The sequence below is a fragment of the Rattus norvegicus genome, chromosome 4, assembly GCF_021556685.1.
Source record: "Rattus norvegicus strain SHRSP/BbbUtx chromosome 4, alternate assembly SHRSP_T2T, whole genome shotgun sequence".
NCBI classification, from domain to species: Eukaryota; Metazoa; Chordata; class Mammalia; order Rodentia; family Muridae; genus Rattus; species Rattus norvegicus.
In genome coordinates, this window is record NC_141537.1 from 83,318,434 (window position 1) to 83,324,253 (window position 5,820).

Here is a 5,820-nt window from a genome sequence, read left to right on the forward strand (position 1 = left end):
TGTGTTAAATGCAAAAGCACACTTATCACAGCCAGTCTCTTACTTGGGTCTGATATTTCCTGTTCTGAAGGTTTCCTTGGCATCCCACACTGTTGATGGAACACCAGCTTTTAGTGGCTCAGATTTTATAGGCTCTTTGATCAATTATCTTGCCATTTTGCCCAATTTCTATGTAATTGAAGGGAAGGTTAAACTATCTCCTATGTAAACATAATGCTTAATTTTTGCCCCTGTTTTACATGCTTAACTTGTTTTTCCAGTAGGACCGTTGATCTCTAATGCGATTAAACCCCATCAAGCTTTGTAAACTGGACCAAACTAGAAATATTGTTCATGACAGACTGAAAGTGAAGTATGACTTAACTAAGACTTACAGTCTTTGAAAATTCACTTAATTTTCAATACTATTTGGCCTCTTTTAAAACAAGAGAGTGGAGCTAAAACATCAAAAACAAACAACAAACAAACAAAACAGGCGTTAGGCATGACAAGACAATCTGCAGCTAAAAGATGGCCTGGCAGGAAGTCCAAGTGGATCAAGGACCTCCACATCAAACCAGATACACTCAAACTAATAGAAGAAAAAGTGGGGAAGAGTCTCAAACACATGGGCACTGGGGAAAATTTCCTGAACAAAACACCAATGGCTTATGCTCTAAGATCAAGAATTGACAAATGGGACTGCATAAAACTGCAAAGGTTTTGTAAACCAAATGACACTGTCATTAGGACAAAATGGCAACCAACAGATTGGGAAAAGATCTTTACCAATCCTACATCTGATAGAGGGCTTATATCCAAAATATACAAAGAACTCAAGAAGTTAGACTCTAGAGAGCCAAATCACCCTATTAAAAAAATGGGGTACAGAGCTAAACAAAACATTCTCAGGTAAGGATTATCGAATGGCCAAAAAGCACCAAAAGAAATGTTCAACATCTTTAGTCATAAGGGAAATGCAAATCAAAACAACCCTGAGATTTCACCTCACACCAGTGAGAATGGCTAAGATCAAAAACTCAGGTGACAGCAGATGCTGGCGAGGATGTGGAGAAAGAGGAACACCCCTCCATTGTTGGTGGGATTGCAGACTGGTACAACCACTCTGGAAATTAGCCTGGAGGTTCCTCAGAAAATTGGACATTACACTACCTGAGGACCCAGCTATACCTCTCTTGGACATATACCCAAAAGATGCCCCAACATACAACAAAGACACATGCTCCACTATGTTCATAGCAGCCTTATTTATAATAGCCAGAAGCTGGAAAGAACCTAGATGCCCTTCAACAGAGGAATGGATACAGAAAATGTGGTACATCTACACAATGGAGTACTACTGAGCTATCAAAAACAATGACTTCATGGAGTTCATAGGAAAATGGATGGAACTAGAAAATATCATCCTGAGTGGGGTAACTCAATCACAGAAAAGCACACTTGGTATGCACTCACTGATAAGTGGATATTAGCCAAAAAGCTCAAATTACCCAAAATGCAATCTACAGACCACAGGAAGCTCAAGAAGAAGGATGACCAAAATGCAGATGCTCCCACTCCTTCTTAAAAGGGGGGAAATATTCATAGGAGGAGATATGGAAGCAAAGTTTAGAGCAGCGACTCAAGTAATGGCCATTCAGAGCCTGCCCCACATGTGGCCCATATATATATACAGCCACCAAAACTAGATAAGATTGATGAAGCTAAAATATGCATGCTGAAAGGGATCAGATATAGATCTCTCCTGAGAGACACATCCAGAGCATGTCCAATACAGAGGTCAATGCTAGCAGCAAACCACTGAACTGAGAACTGGAACCCCTTGGGGGGAATTAGAGGAAGTATTGAAAGAGCTGAAGGGGCTTGCAACCCCATAAAAACAACAATGCCAACCAACCAGAGCTTCCAGGGACTAAACCACTACTGAAAGACTATACATGGACTGACCCAGGGCTCCAACTACATATGTAGCAGAGAATAGCCTTGTTGGGGCACCAGTGGAAGGGGAAGCCCTTGGTCCTGCCAAGGTTGGACTCCCAGTGCAGGGGAATATGGGGGAGGGCAATAAGGGGGATGTAAAGGGGGGGGGAACACCAGTATGGGGGAGGGGGAGGGGAGCGAATGGAGACTTATGGACAGGAAGGGGAATAACCTTTGAAATGTCGGTAAAGAAATGTAATAAAAAATTTTTTTAAAAAAGAATTTTGGGGTTGGGGATTTAGCTCAGTGGTAGAGCGCTTGCCTAGGAAGCACAAGGCCCTGGGTTCGGTCCCCAGTTCCGAAAAAAAGAACCAAAAAAAAAAAAAGAATTTTGCTTGTTTGTCTTTTAGTGTGGATAGTAGAAATTTAAAATGAACAAACATTACTTATATTTTATTTTTACTAGACAGTAGTGCTATAAAATAATGCTTACATATAGTCTAGGTAAATATATATTGCATGCTTTAAAAAAAAAGGATGGGCTGGCAGGAACAGGGGCTTCTTGATAGAAGTCTCTCTCTCTCTCCCTCTCTCCTACATATGTGTGTGTGTGTGTGTGTGTGTGTGTGTGTGTGTGTTTGTAGTAAGCATGCACACACACACATACACATTCATGGGGAGGCCATAGGTCAATCTCAGGAATTGTTCTTAGGTGCTGCCCCTTTAGGTAAGGTCTCCCACTTGGCTTGGAACTTGCTGACTAAAGGCTGACCAGCCATAGAGCTTTGGGGCTCCAACTGTTTTTTACCTACCTAGCACAGGGATTGTAAGCATGTGCCATAAATCTGTATTAATTAATTAAATAGTTAATTAATTAACTGATATATTTATTAAACAAGAGAGCTGGCCTGGTAAACGCTTTACTGATCAAGCTATTCCCAAGCCATGGGAGTAGAAACTCCACAGTGATGGCTGTGGCTCACACGTGATCATCAAGAGACACTTAGACTTACAAATGGTTGTACTGCTTTGTTTAAAACCAAAGCAGCTAGACCAGTTTCCAAGAGTGTCCATGGTGTAGTGACACTTGTATATCATGCATTGACAGAATGGAACAAGTATTTCTGCTCAAGTGCTGACGCACTCCTGGGGAACTTCTCCTTGTTGCTTCTGCGTGGATGGTTGAAGACGGGCTGCTCACTACCTTGTGGGCTGGCTGAGTGCTCACTTGGCAGAGGGCCCAGTCTGTCTCCTTGAAATTTCACCCATTTCCTTAATTACTGAATCAGCACTTGCTGAGCACTTTGCCCACCCTCTGCTGACTAGACATGGTTCTTGCTGTTGTGGTGATCCAGGCTGATTCATGGTTCCTTAACCTTTTTTATTATTGTTCCTTTTATGAGCCTTATTGTCTTCTCCCCCTAATCATGTTTCTATTGCATGGACGTATATCACAAATAGACTGTATAATCCATCTGTGCAGTGCGCTTACCTGTACTTGGTCTGTGTGTGTTGTGTGTGTTTGTGGTGTGTGTGTGTGTGTGTGTGTGTGTGTGTGTGTGTGTATGTGTACCTTTTATATTAAAAAATCTCATTTAAAATCCGGCCAACTGTTCATATTTGTAATCCCTAGACTCAGGAAGCTAAGGCGGATTACGAGTTGAAAGTCAACCCTTGTTACACTGTGAGTTCCAGGCCAGCTGGGGCTATATATATTCTGCTGCACTTGTAGACCAGAGTGTAGCGTAATTGTCACCAGAGAGGCTTCATTGCTGGACTAATGGGAGCAGAGGTAGAGACCCACAGCCAAACATTAGGTAGAGGTAGGGGGAATCCTGTGGAAGAGGGAGAGGAAGGATTGTGAGAGCGACAGGGGTCAAGGATACCACAAGGAAATCCACAGAACCAACTAATCTGGTCTCACAGGGCCTCCCAGAGACTTGACTGACCATCAGGGAGCCTGCATGGGTGTAACTCAGGTCCTCTGCATACAGGTTATGGTTGTATAGCTTGGTCTTCTTGTGGGATTCCTAACAGTGGGAGCGGGGACTGTCTTTGACTCCTTTGCCTGCTTTTTTGAGACCCCTTCTCCTCTGAGTGGGTTGCCGTCTAGCTTTGATACAAGGGTATGTATCTAGCCTTGTAACTTGCTATGCTGTGTTTGGTTGATAGTCCTGGGAGGATGTGGGTTCCAGGTATGGAATTCAGGTCATCAGGCACCTTACTGACTGGCCCATCTCTAAAACCAGCATTTGAGGATCATTAAAACACACAGATCTGTGACTTTGTATTAACTGGATAGGATTAGACAGACCACTCAGGACCCTACTTGCTTTCCTCATTAAGCTAACTCATCATAGACATCCCTCCATGTCAATAAATGTAGCTACCCATCATCATTTTAATAGCTGCCTGGTTTCCATTGTGTGGATTACTGTAATTTATTTAACCAATCTCCTATTGATGGATGCTAATGTCCCTCTTAAAATGGAATAACCATTTTGACATGTGGAGCCGTAAATCTGACCTTGCTGATATAGTGAGCTTGTTACAGATTTTGACTTGAACGTTGCCCTTACTTTAACGTGGTAATCTTGTTAGCCCTGCAGGTAAGTTGTTAGTCTTTTTTTTTTTTTTTTAAATAGCGGACTATTAGTTTTAATTTTGATTCCGCCATAAATTAAAAGTTTGATCTTAACTTGCGTTCTAACTTGTTACTAATTAGATGCATCCTTTAAAGAATTCACTTGACATTTTTATACATGTGACTGCCAACAGAAGTGAGCACGACGTTGTTCTGCTTTGACGCTGGACTTTCTCATAGTTCTCCCATGCTCTGGCTTTTTCTTTAAATTTTTGAAATTTAATGTTTCACATTTATCCCCGTTATTGTCAGGAAAATTGTATTTCCTCCTATTATTTTAATTTAGTGAGTGGTTCCAGGACTAAACCCTATACTGTAGTGTGGTAGCCATCCATGCCCAGTGTTTTGATTTCTGTGTCGGATTGCTACGCTAACCGTTCAAGGAGAGGGCTGCATTGGGGTTACTCCTGACTTCTGCGTCCTGGCAGAATACAGTATCTGCCTGGGGATAGTTTGTCTTCATCTCCCACACAAAATATGGGGCTTTTGTGGGCCATACTGGAAAGGATTGGTACCTTCTTAGGTTTTCTCCTGGTCATAATTAGCACAGTGCCTGGTGTGCATACAAATGGTACCCTACAACTATTTGTTATTTCACATTGAATAGTCCCCAAGTATTATGCACAGGAGATCTACACATCACTGTGGCAATGAGCCCCTGCCACTGATTGTCTGCTCCATGTTCTTCTCTGGAAGCTGTGAGGGACTGAAGTCACAGTCACCCTCACCAGACTCTGTCCACTTGCCCTTTTTTCTGAGAATGGAGAGTCGGGATGGGAAAGTTGTGTGCAGTGAGTGGACTTTGAGTTGGCATTGATGAAGAGACGACACGAAACAAACAGGGATGTATGGATAAGGCCATTTAGAAACAAGTGACTCTTTTTTTTTAGTAAACGTGGTTGGGGGCTGTTATTCAGACACAAGCTTGGGCATCGCTTACTGTTAGGGCTGAGGAGGGCCAGGCAGGTGAGGAGTGGCAAAGGAATTGGCCCTGCTCACTGAAGAGTTTCAATCCAGTAAAAGAATGGGGCACTCTATTCAAGAACAAGAGGCAGCAGTGGCATAAAGAGTGGCATAGGAGCACAGCAGGAGCACAAGACTGCCTGATGCTTGGTGAAGAGAGGCTAGAGCAGGTCTCCACCCGGTCCTCAGCCAGCAGGAAGAACCTTATGCATAGGTGACATGGCATAATACTGAGCAGGCATTGTGACTGGGGCTCGTCTTCAGTGACGACGTGGGGAGTGAGTGGAGAGAGG